We start from the raw sequence: 14,198 nt of genomic DNA, 5'->3' as shown, positions 1-14,198 counted from the left end.
TTAACATGATGTATTGTTTTACAATCTGTGTTTTCAGGTCTGTTTGTATTTTTACAGTATTTTCCATAGTTTCATGTTACCTGCCCAAGTAGTAATGATGTAAATTAGTAGTTTTGGGTAAAAAATCTGGCATGTCTACATTTTATGTCTATATGATGTCCATTAACATGCACTGTGTCACAGTCTGGCGAGGGCAGACTGTATGAATTGAAAAAGGACCCAAAATGCAGACTCCAAGGAACAGGGAACAAAACTTGAATGTTAACAAAAGGCGAGCCGTTTAATATGGCTGGAAAAAAAGGTACAAACAAAGGGCAAGGCAAACTGAAGCAAAATTAACACAAACCTAAACTGGGAAATCTAAACAAACAATAAGAAAAACCTAGACACGAAACTTGGAAGCATAGCATAGGAAACATGGCGTGGACAACAGACGACCTGACAATCACACACTGAAAACAGAGGACTTAAATACACAGGAGGTGATTAGGGGAAGTGGAGACACATGAGGAAACAGCTGGCACACATGAACATAATGACGTCACAGTGGGAGAGTAAAACTGAACATGATGAACACAGAACACCAGACCTCTTCACAATAAAACAGGAAACATAATGAGACATAGACATGACAACCCGAACTTGACAACGTAAGACACAGACATGAAACGCATGAAGAGCAGGGGAGATTTAACATGGTTGGAAACATGAGGGGAAAATAATAACTAGAAACACTTAGGCATAATAATACAAACTTGATAACATAAGACACGCAGCATGAAACACGAAGGGTGAGGGGAAGCTTAAATACAGGGGAAGAAAACACAAGGAGTCTAATAACCAAATGAACTTAGATAACCTAATGAACAAAATAAACTCAAACTTAAAACGCTGGGTCAAAAGACCCAGGACCATGACACACTGTTCCTTTTAAACAATCAAAAGTAAAACTTTTGATTTATTGGGGAAAATAAGTAAGAATACAACTTTTTTTATTGATGGTCTGAATACTTGTTTCTCCACATTACAAAACAGCTATTCAGTAGAATGGAATTAATTTAAACAGATCTAGATTTTTATACTCTCAAGTGCCACTTCTGGCATAATGTCTGTATTAGGAAACAGGTCTGTATAAGCCTGAAAATTATAATACTTGAGTTCATTTTTATTATCATATTAAGGAGTGAAACTACAATCCACACATTCTCCTCACCTTACATCTATGCCTACACATGTCCTCATTTCCACGCCGCACACTCCCTCCCCATTTTTCCTCTGTTTGTCATCCAAAAGGTATCAGTGGAATCTGTTAGGCCAGGAGCCAGTAATCATTATCAGCAAATATTCTTCATTTGCATCCGAGGTTGAAGTCCTTGCTAGTGAATACGCGGTATTCGTTTCGGATCAAATATTGTGGTTTCCTGTGCCCCATCCTACTCCTCCACTGGTTTTCATTGGTCTCCCCGCTCCCCCGGCCACCCTATTGCAAAAACTACTGGAAACGGCCCTGATGCAGAATAAACTCAATAATTTTACAGTTAAACTTCCAAAGTACAACAGCAGGTGGCATCATCGTACTGAGCATATTTAGCAGACTAGCTGGCTTGCCATCTCTGAAGTTGCAACAGAATCGGGATGACTCAGTCCATGCATCTTTAATGATTTGCAAAGGAAATTGGGTAAAGGATCGTTGGTCGTTCACTTTTAATAAATTCTTTATTAATATCTTTATTTTTGAATGCTGCGCCACTGTAAGAATGATTCATACTTTAAAAATTTGTATTGAATTCGGACAAAACAACTGAGCATAAAGTACACGCAAAACAATCAGTCAGATATATATTATGTGGAAAATACCAAGCGCGCAGAGCGCACATCCTCCAGCGGTCGGTTCCCAACACGAGGCAACTTTATTTCCGCCTGTCTGTCAGAGTGGCTGTCAAACACGGGCTAGGGGTTGTGCTCCTGCTGCTCCGTCATTCAGGAAGTCTAGACCAACTGACAGCACTTCGAGAAGTCACAGCGAAATCTCTAGAGTCGGACAAAATAACCCTGAAGTGCGTACGGTTTTCACCAAGGACGAATTTTACAAAAGGTGAGTAGTTTTTTCACTCTGCTGTTGCGCTGCTGTCAACGTTTGTCCTCATCCACTGTAACGGTTAACAGCTCGTGCTAAAAGCCTCGCGCGCTGAGAACTGAAAATGACACTTCCTCTTGGCTCAACGGCTGAGCTACTGTAGCTAAATGTCAAAGCGGTAAAAGTGGATACAAAGGAGTAGTAGTGTCGATTAGGTTGCACCTGAAGTTGGTAATGACTATCATCGCCTGTTTTCGACGTTGTTCGGCTTGTTGTTTGAACGCAACTCAGAGGTGGTGAGTACTGAGACAAGCATCAGCTCGCTGGGGTTAAGTGCGTAGGTTTGGTTTTTAACGGCTTTAACGAAGTGTGCACGTTTGCTCGTTATTGCACCTTTTTAAAGCCTAGGCTGAATTGTGGGTATTTTTTTACGCTGTGAACTGACGAAGAAGAAGCTTTGCTGTTTGGTTTGTTCCTCGGGGGGTGAGTATGCTGAGAAAACGAATGACAGCTTGTAGTGAAGTGAACGTTTGGGTTTTTTTTTTTTTGCAACAGACAAGGTGGCTGGGTGGTGTATAAACTTGTCCATGGTGTTATTTTAGCAGTCTCACGCAGTGTGAGTGTCAGTCCGTTTGAATCTGTCACGTCCAAAATGACTGTGGTACCTTCCATTGCACATTGTTGTGAGTGAGCTTTTACTATCAACGCACGGTCACAATGGCTTTCGGTTGAGACAGTGTAACGTCCACTATGCATGACACTACGCATACTTTTACTACGTCTATCTGAAGCCTTTTTACACAGGCGATCATGATCTGCACATCCTGTTTTGTTCTGCTTTTGTGGGGGGTTTAGGATTTAGATTGTAGGATTAGACTGCATCTAATTTAATGCAAAGACAACAACGGTACGTCATTCATTGTTTTATTATATAAGTCATTCATGGCTTGAATTGTACCGGACATCTTCACCTGCACACGAGACGGTGCTCCATTAAATGGGCAGTAGTTAAAAGTAAATGTAGGCTAATACGGCGCGCTCGAAATGGCAGATGTAGATAGCAAGCTGAGCACTAAAACCCAAGCTGACCCAATATGATGTCATCTCTTGTGTGTAGAGCGCATGAGTGAGAGGAAGCAGACCCGTGTTTGACTGCTAAACTGTGTCATTTGTAAAGATTTATTTTAAGAAGCCTGCCCACTCAATTTCAGGCATGGATCGCGGGAATTTAATCCTGTATTATGACACTGCACCTGCATGCCATTCACATCGATTTGTAGTATTTTTTTTTCTTTTTTTTTCTGTTATGTCATTTAGCTTAGGAATGATGCACTGTAGATGAAAACCCTGTGTGAATCAATTTTGCACACTGTAGTTTTACACAGTGGTTTACTCATCTTGAGATAATGTTAAGTGAGTATTGTAAAACTGATGTCAGTTCCCTTTTATAACATCTGTCAAGTTTGTCTTTCTGTGCTATGTCCGAGTTTCTCTGCCCTACTTCGGTTTTGTTCAAAGGGCAAATACGTCACTGTTGTGCAAGTGTGTTTTGTCCGTTTTTCACATCATTCACATCTAATCGGTTCATCGACCACCCAATCGCAGTTCCACTGACATAGGGAACAGAAAGTGTCACACTTCCTTATTGGTATCTCCTTTTATGATTTTGATTGTGCCATTTTCTCTGAATGTTTCGATCCCAGTCACAACATAGACTAGATGTTAAAGGTACATGTAGCATAATGGTGCACAGATAATGATGGACATAGTATTTTAGTTCACATTTCAGATCAAACCACAAAGTGAAAAGGGATCTATGTAAGCACTAAAAGAGGCTCAAGAAGTGCTTTTACTGTGACAGTGTAGAAAGATTAAAACATTTTTGGAATGGGTCGGAGTGATATATGCTAAAATGATTTCAAAAGAAATTCCACTAAACCTCAAGCTTTTTCTTTTCTGTTTGTAGCTAGGAGGACACGACTGCAATTAAAATGAAGAACAATTAATGAACCTCAGTTGTTTGAATGCCAAAGAGCTAATTGTGACGTGTTTTTTGGGTGGGGGAAAAAACCAAATATTACCCACAGGATAAGATAAATAATGTCAATTCTTCCACTAGATAGAATAACACATATATTAAAATCTAATAGGAAATCAGTGTGAAGTGAGCAACAGCCATCCTATACCCATTTTTACAATGTTCACAGAATGTTTTGTCTTTAATGTTAAAAAAAAAAGAAAAGTTGTTTGGGTATAAATTACCTTGTATATTAACAAAATGAGTGTTTTCCTGTTTGTTTGTTTGCATGTTTATTTGTTTTTATCTTGTTAATTTTTTTAATTGTTTAATTTTTTTAATTTAATCTAAACTATTTAAACAAATACTCAGTGCACAGATGTAGAGGAGACAGAGGTGCGTGTGCGCGCGTGTGTGTGTCTGTATTCTCATGAATTCAGGAAATCAGTTAGTGCTTTCAAGAAGGCAAGGCATCATGAAATAGAACAGTGGGGAAGGACAGCCTCAAAATTAGTAATCTAATTCAAACCTGCAAGGATTCAACATGCTGGAGAGAGAGAGTGAGAGATATGATGGCTTAGTGTGCTCTGACTCTGTTGTTCTACTCCATAGCCAAATCCCTTATCCTAATGAGAGAATTTATTCTGTTGGGATCTTCAAATTATTGCATTAATGTCACAAAGAGGAAATGGACTCAGCAGAATGGAAACCACAGTTCCCAGTCTTTTATGACAGACGGGGCTTGCTTCTTCTGGGTCTGTCCACATGTCATTGGGATGTACAATGGGCTGCAGCAGATTATCTGTACAACAGATACTGCCATCTTATAAAACAGACTACATTAGTTATAACAGTTGTCCTGACCTCTATGTGCCCTTTATAGGTCTTGTAATATGCTGCAGCGTCTAATGCAATCTCTGTCTGTCTCAGTGAAATCCTGATTTGTTTTATTTCAGAGAAACTAGAAGCCACTGAAGCCCTCTACTAGCTTTACACAAGATGGGATTTTTTAAAAAAACAACCCAAAAACTTATCAATGGGAAGAGTTTAACTGTATCAGCTATAATCGAGAAATTAAACTCCCAGTCCCCCTATGTGAATGTTAAAGTTATCGAGTTGACCTGTTCTTTTGAAAAACCTAGACAAGCCTACTGGTAGGCCTCTTACAGTTTGGAAACAATTATGTAATAAGGTTATTGGCATTGTCATATCCACATATTTGAAACAGCAATTGTGATATTTTACAACAATTTAACCCCTCAATGAGAAAGAGCTGAATTTGCTTCTAGGTGAAACCTGTTGAAGTGAAAAGCTTTTTCCTTTCACATGATGAAAGGCTGACTTTTGAAACCTATATTACAGAATTGTCAGTTATCCAGTGCCACAGCAGTTTGGTGGTTTATGCTACAGTGGCAGGGCACATCAATATTAAAGGGCTTCTGTCAGGCTTAATGTTATGCAGTGATCTGGTTTAGGATGTCTGATACAGGAATGTTGTCTCAGATAGTAAGGAGAATTATGCCGTTTCTACCCCCACCACTGATGTGTTCATGCGTACTGCTTTTAATGATGATTTCAGTTGACAGCAAAACTCTGTACTGCTGCAAGATCATAGTCTTGTGAAGCCAGCAAGAGAGAGTACCAGCACAGATATGTGTTAGCAGGATTAATCTATAGAAGCACTTTGTTTGATTAGCCAGTCAGAACTACCTACGGTACACGTGTGCATGTTCACAGTGGGTGCGTTCCTAAATCTTCTTTTGGTGTGCATTAAAGCAGCGTTTGTGTCCAACTAAGAGTGTCTATTTAATTAAATGTGAAGATGGTTAGTTCCTCAAAGCAAATGCCCTTTTTATAAACCATCTGTTGATTCATGTCCAGCTCATAGTTTCTTTTATCGGCATCACTTCTGGATTTTTATGGCAATGGCGTATTTGCACCACTGACCATCATGGGGAAAAATGTGAAATGGATCTAGTCAAGGCCCAGCAGCTGGTGCAGACCTGAGTCATGGCCTTGGTCTACTGAAAGCTGTCTCAGAGGGGGGAAGCCACGGCCCAGCAGATGTCTCATCAACAAATGCCTCCCCAGTGAGTGTGCCACTTCTGCTGTTTACTTGCCACCTTGCACAGCTGAAAACTGTATTAGTCAGACCAACCACTTTAGATCTTGAGCAGAAGTATTCAGCTGTCGCCCACTGAAGTTTTCACAATGAAAATATTGCACACCTAAAAAGGTAATTATTGCAGCAGTTCTGATCTAAGTATGTGTGTGCTTATTCATCTGGAAATTCCTATTGGATTTTATAGGCTTTTCACTAGTGTAGCATCTGGCTCAATTTCTTCACTGAGCACAATAATGTATGTGCTGCATACTATTATGCACCACATATTGGTTGTTAAATACGTCATTCTTCCTAATGTACTACATGTCCATTGTTTCCTTCATTGTTTTTTTTTGTTTTTTTTTTTTGTCAAATTGTGTCACAAGATAGGCATTTTGGCAAGTTAGCCTCTGTGGGTGTGGGAGGTTAGCACGAGTGACTTGATTACAGAGCTTTATTAGAAGTGCGCATCCAATCCCCTGGCGAGGTTGCAGCTGTGACCATGAGTAGGCCCCCCTACCCACCCTCTTTTCAACCCCTATTATGTCCAACTACATCTGTCTCCCTTTTTTTTTTTTTTTTTTTTTTTTTTTTCGTGAAATGTGCAAGCCTATCCCTGCTCTTCTATGACTAGGCCAAGTTGAAGTGCTGAGGAATTATGAGGAGCCATCACCATCACCCAAAGAGACATTACCAATGCTGATGGCTGACTTGTCTTATCTCTGCCCACCACTACCCCTCCTGGGCCTAAGGCTTAATTTAGCCTGGCAGAATGGCAGAAAAGACTCAGACTGGACTATTTTTAGAACTACATGGTTCACTGTAATATGGGTCTTTAAAAAATTGAAAGTGTCATGTCATAGGCCTACCATTTGCCTCTGTTCTGCTGACTCTCCCCTGCATGCAAGCCAACTGGGGAAACTCTAGTATGCACTGTGAGCTTCATAGAGTGGGGCATGTCAGCAGGGCTTAGGATGCATGAATGTGATGGACACATTTACTGATGTGAGTGGGGGTGAGGTAATGCACCGCACCACATCTATTTTGGGAGCTTCCTTTGGCTGCTCAAACCGCTTTTGTGTCACACAGTTATTCACCATAATTTTTCACTCAGCACTTTTGCTAACATGTCTCAAAACTTCATTCATTTATTTCAGAGCACTTTTCATTGGTGTGAAGGTTCAGAACCTTCATGTTGGCAAAATTGTGGATGCTGTGGTCAACAGTGACCAGCAGTGACCATTATAATAGCTTTTATTCCATAGCACTTCTGAAAGATCTATAGGGCATCTAGGATCAGTAGTGCTACCTAACATGATGTGAATGTTTGATAACTTCTCATCATGTGAGCTACCAAAGTGCATGCCAAAAACGCCCTGGTCCCAAGGGAATCTAGGCCTCTGCCCAAGCTCTGTGCAGCTCTAATACTGTGACTGGACAGCCTCCATTGGGTCAAGTGGAGATTTGTTTCTGATGAAGCTGGGGGAGATTGTACCGTGCTGTCACCAGCCAGCAGTGTATCAAGATAAATGTGAGTTTTATTTTTCATTTTTAGCTAACTCTGTATTTCAGCCTGGCTTCTTTCACAGGCACTTCTTTAAAAGGCAAGAAAACATTAGGACAAACAAGGCATGGAGGTTGGACTAAGAAACAACACTGAATTTCTCTTGCACTTGCGTCTCTTCCCATAGTTGCTACTTTCCAGCCAAGCTTTTTGTGTTATCTCTGTATTCATCAACCGGACTGTTGTGTGTCATAATGAATGAGGAACATAGGAGTTTCTCATGGAAAAAAATGTAAGGCCAGCCAAAGTAAGTACTTCAGCCACCCCTTTCTTGCTTAATAGTATTTACCAGGAGAGCTTTTGATGCCTTTATGAACCCTGAGAGCCTGGGGTTAAACTGAACAATTGTCCAATTACACTGCGACTTACCAGTCAACACCCAGCCCCACTGCTTCCCTCAGTCATTATAGTTTACTCACTCACTCTCTCACACACAGGCTCTCATCATGACCCAGAAGGCTGCAAACCTTAGCATAATTGCAAGGATGATATCGTCCCAGACTGCTAGATAGGAAGTACTTGCATTGTTAGGCCAAGAGGGTATCAAAGAAGCCGACATGCACACACCCTCACTGGGTTGTCATAGACGGTAGCCAGCCTGACCCGCGTCCAGCTATTGTTTCCTGGTATGATACAGGAGCCATGTCAGATAGGAAAGCCTATTGTGCTTTCATAAACAATTTAGAATGAAGTATCAAGCCAATATTACTGCTGGATTAGATGCCAAGCTTCAAGTTGCTTGTTTAAGTTGTGATTATTATAATACACAGTATAATTAAGAAGTTATTCATTGATTAGCTTTCAAACTGTTCATTGTATAGATAAATTAAATGAGCTGTGCTGAGCATTGGTACTCCATTACACATGACTGCTCTGATAATAAATGAAACAGAGAACCAGCTGCAGGCACTGCATTGGTCAGTACTTGATATTCATCAAGTCTAAAAGCTTCTGTTGGTCTGCCACTCCTTTTTATTCCTCTTCTAACATGAAAACATCCTTTCTCTGACTGTGATATATTTGGCTATTTGTTACAAAATGTTCCTGTTATTTATTTATGCCACTTCCCTGTACCAAAAAATATTTGCAATACAAAAACACACATGATTAATTATTGATTTGGCAACACATAAAGAACTGTAGAGTTTTGTTGACCACATGGTTCATGACCTTCTATCAGTGTGTACCAGTGATATCACAGTGCACAATTAAAGCAGAGATGCAGGGATAGTAAGACTTTACCAATTCCAAAGTGACATGGTGCCAGAGGCGTTGAAGAACTTAATAGGTCCCACCAGGAGTAGCAACCTGGACTACCAGTCAAAGCTAGAAATGATGGGAAAACACCAGGATAATTACAAAAAAAAAGCTCAGGGTGATTTACTGATTAATGACACTGTTCTTAAAATCTGTCTAGCACTGCTATTTTTCTACATGTGTCCTGGAGCAGGAAATGAGGCTGAATACCTTCAAAATTGTGATTGTGATAGTTGCATACAGCTAGGCTGCACACAATGGTTTTTAGCTTTTTCCATCTGGTTCTAATAATGGATCACATAAAAAGTACAATGAAATTGAGATTGTTAGTATTACAGATCTTGCTGCGAGAACTACCTGATTGTCAGTTAACAGCTAATTAAAACTAAATCTGTGGGCATAAAATTAAATGATAAAAACATTTTAATAATACATTAGTTGTTAAAATAATTCATCAATCAAAGGAGAATTTCCTTTTTTTTCTAGATATAACTTTGGAAAATAAAAGTTTAGAAGTGCTATATACAAAATTCAGGACCACTGAGTACTGCTCTAGAGCATGACCATCTCAGACTGGAATATATAGCCACACCATCCATTCGCTTCCGCTTATCCTTTTCAGGGTCGCGGGGGGCACTGGAGCCTATCCCAGCTGTCATAGGGCGAAAGGCGGGGTACACCCTGGACAGGTCGCCAGTCTGTCGCAGGGCTAACACACAGGGACAGACAACCATTCACACTCACATTCACTCACACATTCACACCTAGTGACAATTTGGATTAATCAATTAACCTATCCCCACAAGCTGCATGTCTTTGGACGGTGGGAGGAAGCCGGAGTACCCGGAGAGAACCCACGCAAACACGGGGAGAACATGCAAACTCCACACAGAAAGACCCCGGCCTGATGGTGGAATTGAACTCAGGACCTTCTTGCTGTGCGGCAACAGTGCTAACCACCGTGCCACCGTGCTGCCTATATATCCACACCTTTCCCCCTTTTACATTTCATTTCCAACATTACTGTTTGAACATGAAACACAAGCGTGAAAAGATTGTTAACACCTTTAGCCTTTAAAAAAAAACAAAAAAAACACTGGGTAGCTTTTGCAGGCTATGAGTCACCTGATGCCCCCTATTGTGATGAGTATCTGACTGCTTTTTTGTTGCTCTCCTCTGCACTCTGTTACACTATGTGTGTTTGTGTGTGCCTGCACCTCCAAGAAGAGGAGATACAAAGTGAAACTGAGAACAGCAAAATGGCAGTCGTTTCATTTCTGAGAGACAGCTGAAAAGAAATAAGTGGACATAATTTATGTAAAAATCAGAACAAATATACTTGGACTCAATTCTGGCATGTAGGGCAAATTAGGAGTCATAATTTTGCTGGTGTGGCCAAAAAAGCCACATAGAAATAGCTTGGAGTGGGCATGCACTGGCACAATAATACATACAACAGATTAGGACTTTTGCAATGAATCTCCTCCCTCGGATGGCTTAGGTCATTATAGTTAAACTTAGCACTGCCATTCTGGCCCTGGGGAACAGAATCAAAGTGCAGAACCATGTGAATGTTGATGAAACTGTTGAGCTTGGTTCTGGTTGTACTCCTGATCTCATCTACCTTGTTCAGTCTTGAATACTGCGAGGCACTTCATAAAATCTCGACTTAGAATGTTTACTGGTAGCACTTGTCGCAGCTGGATCACTGAACCATGCTCCATTTAAGTGCAGCAGGAAGTGTTACGTAATTTCTTATTTTTTATTTCTCTTCATAATTGACCAGACCAACCACATCTCCTTAATAGATGCACATATATGCAGAACCATCCTCATCACGATATGGCATAAAAATACAAATCATTAACTTTTTAAATAAAATTCTCTATAACATTGGTGCTACCTTTAAGTTATTTGTATGGGTAAAATCTGGCCTCCATGGGGAAGATATCACATTTATTGTGTCGGTTTTTTTTTTTTTTTTTTTTTTTGAGTGTGAGTAAAAGAGGCTTGGATGAATCAGTAAAGATCTAAAAGAGGAAAGGGGGAGGCTAAGTTCTGAACCTGAATTAATTCCCAGATTAATTGCGGGCAGACTTTACAGGGGATAAAAGCTGAAATCCTAAAGCTTAAAACCCATGGGCCCTCTCCCACTCTGTGTAAACTCCAATGATGATGTACATAATTTATACTGTCAGTGTATATTTGAAAAAAGAAGAGGAAAAAGCAAAACACACGGGAAATGACTCAGTGGCCTAGATGCATGTTTCCTTTTTGGGGTTTCCTCTGCTTAATTTCCTCCCTTCATCTTTCTCTTTCATTTTACTTTAGCATGCTGTCTTTTCTTTTTAAAAGGCAGAGTAAAGAAAAAAAGGTTATAGGTTCTGTTTCTCCTGATGTGTTGTATGCACTGAGACATACTTTTGACAGATTATCAATCAAGAAAAATACATGTTCCCTTTGATTCTCATTAACATAAAACTAAATCAGTTGAGGCACTGTGACATGAGCAAGCAAAGTTTGTTGTGTTTGTCTAGAACAACATGCAGGCTTTGACACACACCTCTTATGGCCCTACTCCTTATAATTTTTTTTTTTTTTAATCATTATTTTGGTTTTTTCACGGTTAACGGCAGTGGTACGCTAGCGCTTGCAGGACGGCTTTATTCAGTCTATTATAAGGCTGACATCTTTGGGAGGCCTACCCATTAATGTATAACTGTGATATGCAACATCCCATGAGGCCTCAACAAAAGACTGCATGACATCATCGCTATTCCTCCAAGAACACGGCCTTCAAGAAAGTCAGAAAGAGTGTCTCATCTGTCCCACATAGGAGTCTTAAATGGAATCCATTCACTGAGCTGTGAGATTTAGTGTAGACTCATGTTCATTGCTTTGGCTTTGTCTGAAAAGAAGGCAGTATTGCTCTGAATTCGACAAACCTTGCTCGGCAGATTAAGAAAAGAAGGCCACTGAAAAGATTAAGATACTTCTCCAGGCAAGGAATCTGAATCTTTGTTCTAAGTCTCTTGCACCAGATTACAGAATTTAGGGAAATCTGATTCACTCACCCTGTTGGAGGCAAATGCTCATATGCAAAGACCGTAGTAGTTTGAGTTCCAATGATGGCACTGGAGCTCCAGTCATTCCCAGCTAATGGCATCTCAACTTGCCTATTAAATTTTGCTCTTATTAAAATTTCATTATGAACAAAACTCAGCAAGTAGCGGCTACATGTCCTACTCAGTGTAATGACTTCTCTTTTGCACGGCTTTCACCATAAAGCATGCAGTAGGCCTCTATTAATCTTTCTGCTGCTTGATTGGAAAATCCTGTTGGGCTTTAGAGTAGCACTTCACTCAACTCAGCCCCTCACTATACATGTGCATGCGCACATTTAAAACTAGATCAGCTGATGTGTACTTCCACAAGTTAAAATCCCTGTCTGTGTGTTTTCGTGCACCTTCCTCAGTGACTATACTTTCATGTAGTGACTGTGTATTCTTGTGTGACTGTGTTTATGTACAAAGTGTTTGTGTGTGAGCATTTTCTCATACGTTCAAGCTCATGCATTTTGCATGGCCTTTTGGGAAAGCAGAATGGGGCTACAGCAGTTGGATGATTCACTGTCTGGTGTGGGCATCTGACCACTACCACTTGTTACTGTGGTCTCAAGGACATGCCTAGTGAAGGCTATTGCTAAGAGATTCAAAGAGCAAAGAGTGTTCAAGTCTCTGAAGAACTTAAAATTGATGAGTACAGTAGTGTGTAAAATTCCTCAGTTATCAGTACTTGCCATGTCATGTTTTAAGTAAAGAATTCAAATCATATTCCTTTAAATATTAATGGCGTCTGTAAGGCCTTATTGCCTAAGTGAACTGGATATCTCCTCTGTGTTTGTGCTGTGGGTGTGTTTTTTCTTAGTTTTATTTTTTATTTTTTATTGGAATTATGCAACAATACAGCCCATCTGAAAAACTTGATTTGGGGGGGGGGTATTCAACAGAAGGCAAATTATGTATTTCATTTTAGCCTTAGTAGTGCTGGAAAGTACTTTATTGACTGCTCATTGAAACACTGAAACACATTACTGACAACAGAGAAAGGTTCTGGTTTGCTATTTGGAGCAATCTTGAGTTCAGTATCTTGCCCATTGGCATGTAAAGGAGCTGGGTATCAAATAATTAGTGGACAATCCACTCTACCACCTGAGCAACTATCCACAGCTCTTGTGTGTTTATGTGTGGAACGGAAGAATATTTTTTTCAACCACAATGAAAATCAATACAGTTGAGAATTGATAGTGTCATAAACAGTCCCATGGTTATTGCCTAGTCGATATGGCCTATCTAGTCATCCAGCCCCAGCTGAGCCTGCATAGATATGCCCAATGGCGGTGGATGTTACACACGTTTATACCAGTTTACAACCAAAAGCAGTCCAGTGTGTCACAGAGTGCCAGTAACAGCTTGGTACCTGAATGCTGAGACCTCTTTGACCAAAAGGCATTTACGCCTAATTGTTTTCCTTTTTTTGTGAATCAAAAAAGGGATTTTTCCCCTAATGATTTAAAGACACACAAAGCCCTGGTTTTACTTCAAAGTAAATTTGTTACTTTCCTATTTTCTTACCTAAACTACATTAGCACCAGAAATGGCTTTTAAAATGAACATTTTAAGCATTTCACACAGTAACTGTAATATCATTTTCGACTTGTGTAAATTGAAAACTATGGGTCTTGGTTCAGTTGATTTCTTTAGGTGTGAAAACATGGTGGAAAAATATCAACGTGCTGGGCCCCATGATTTGCCTTTCACCCACCCATTATCATAGGCAAACTATGGGTATATATTTAGTCATGACATCATTACAGTAAATGTCCTTCATACTATACTCTGAAAGAATAATTTGCTCTGCTCATGTGACTGTAGTTTTTTGGTTATGCCACTTTTGTTAAAGCATTCAAAAGCAGTAGAGGCCTAGTGAAGTGGAAATCGTCTGAAATACATGCTTTTTTTGTTTCAAGGTGAGATACAGGGCAGATATATGTATACAGTTATGTGTTTGTCAATCTATTTGTATGAGCAAGAATACATTAAAAGATTACAATAAAAACAATTTTTTTGAAACTAGGGAGAGGAATGGAGCATGTGCAGAAGAAGAACCAGTTAAAATT

General features: G+C 39.9%; 1 protein-coding gene across 5 annotated transcripts in view; it reads left to right on the top strand.

Moving 5' to 3' along the window:
- The first annotated feature begins 1,908 nt into the window (after positions 1-1,908).
- Positions 1,909-14,198, top strand: part of taok3a (TAO kinase 3a) — a 66,555-nt gene continuing 54,265 nt past the window's right edge. For 2 of the 5 annotated variants that reach the window (XM_085476202.1, XM_085476205.1), the window contains exon 1: positions 1,909-2,095. The gene's annotated coding sequence lies outside the window, so the exon portion shown is untranslated. Of the gene's footprint in view, positions 2,096-2,178; positions 2,374-2,398; positions 2,561-14,198 lie in introns of those variants that run through there. The other 3 variants (XM_085476206.1, XM_085476203.1, XM_085476204.1) reach the window with 2 other exon arrangements.

The sequence above is a fragment of the Copadichromis virginalis genome, linkage group LG12 (assembly GCF_057382275.1).
Source record: "Copadichromis virginalis isolate Kocher_CV1m ecotype Utaka linkage group LG12, C_Virginalis_male_GT1.1, whole genome shotgun sequence".
In the NCBI taxonomy this organism is placed as follows: Eukaryota; Metazoa; Chordata; class Actinopteri; order Cichliformes; family Cichlidae; genus Copadichromis; species Copadichromis virginalis.
The sequence above is the reverse complement of the archived record's forward strand: the minus strand, read 5'-3'. Positions and strand labels throughout refer to the sequence as shown.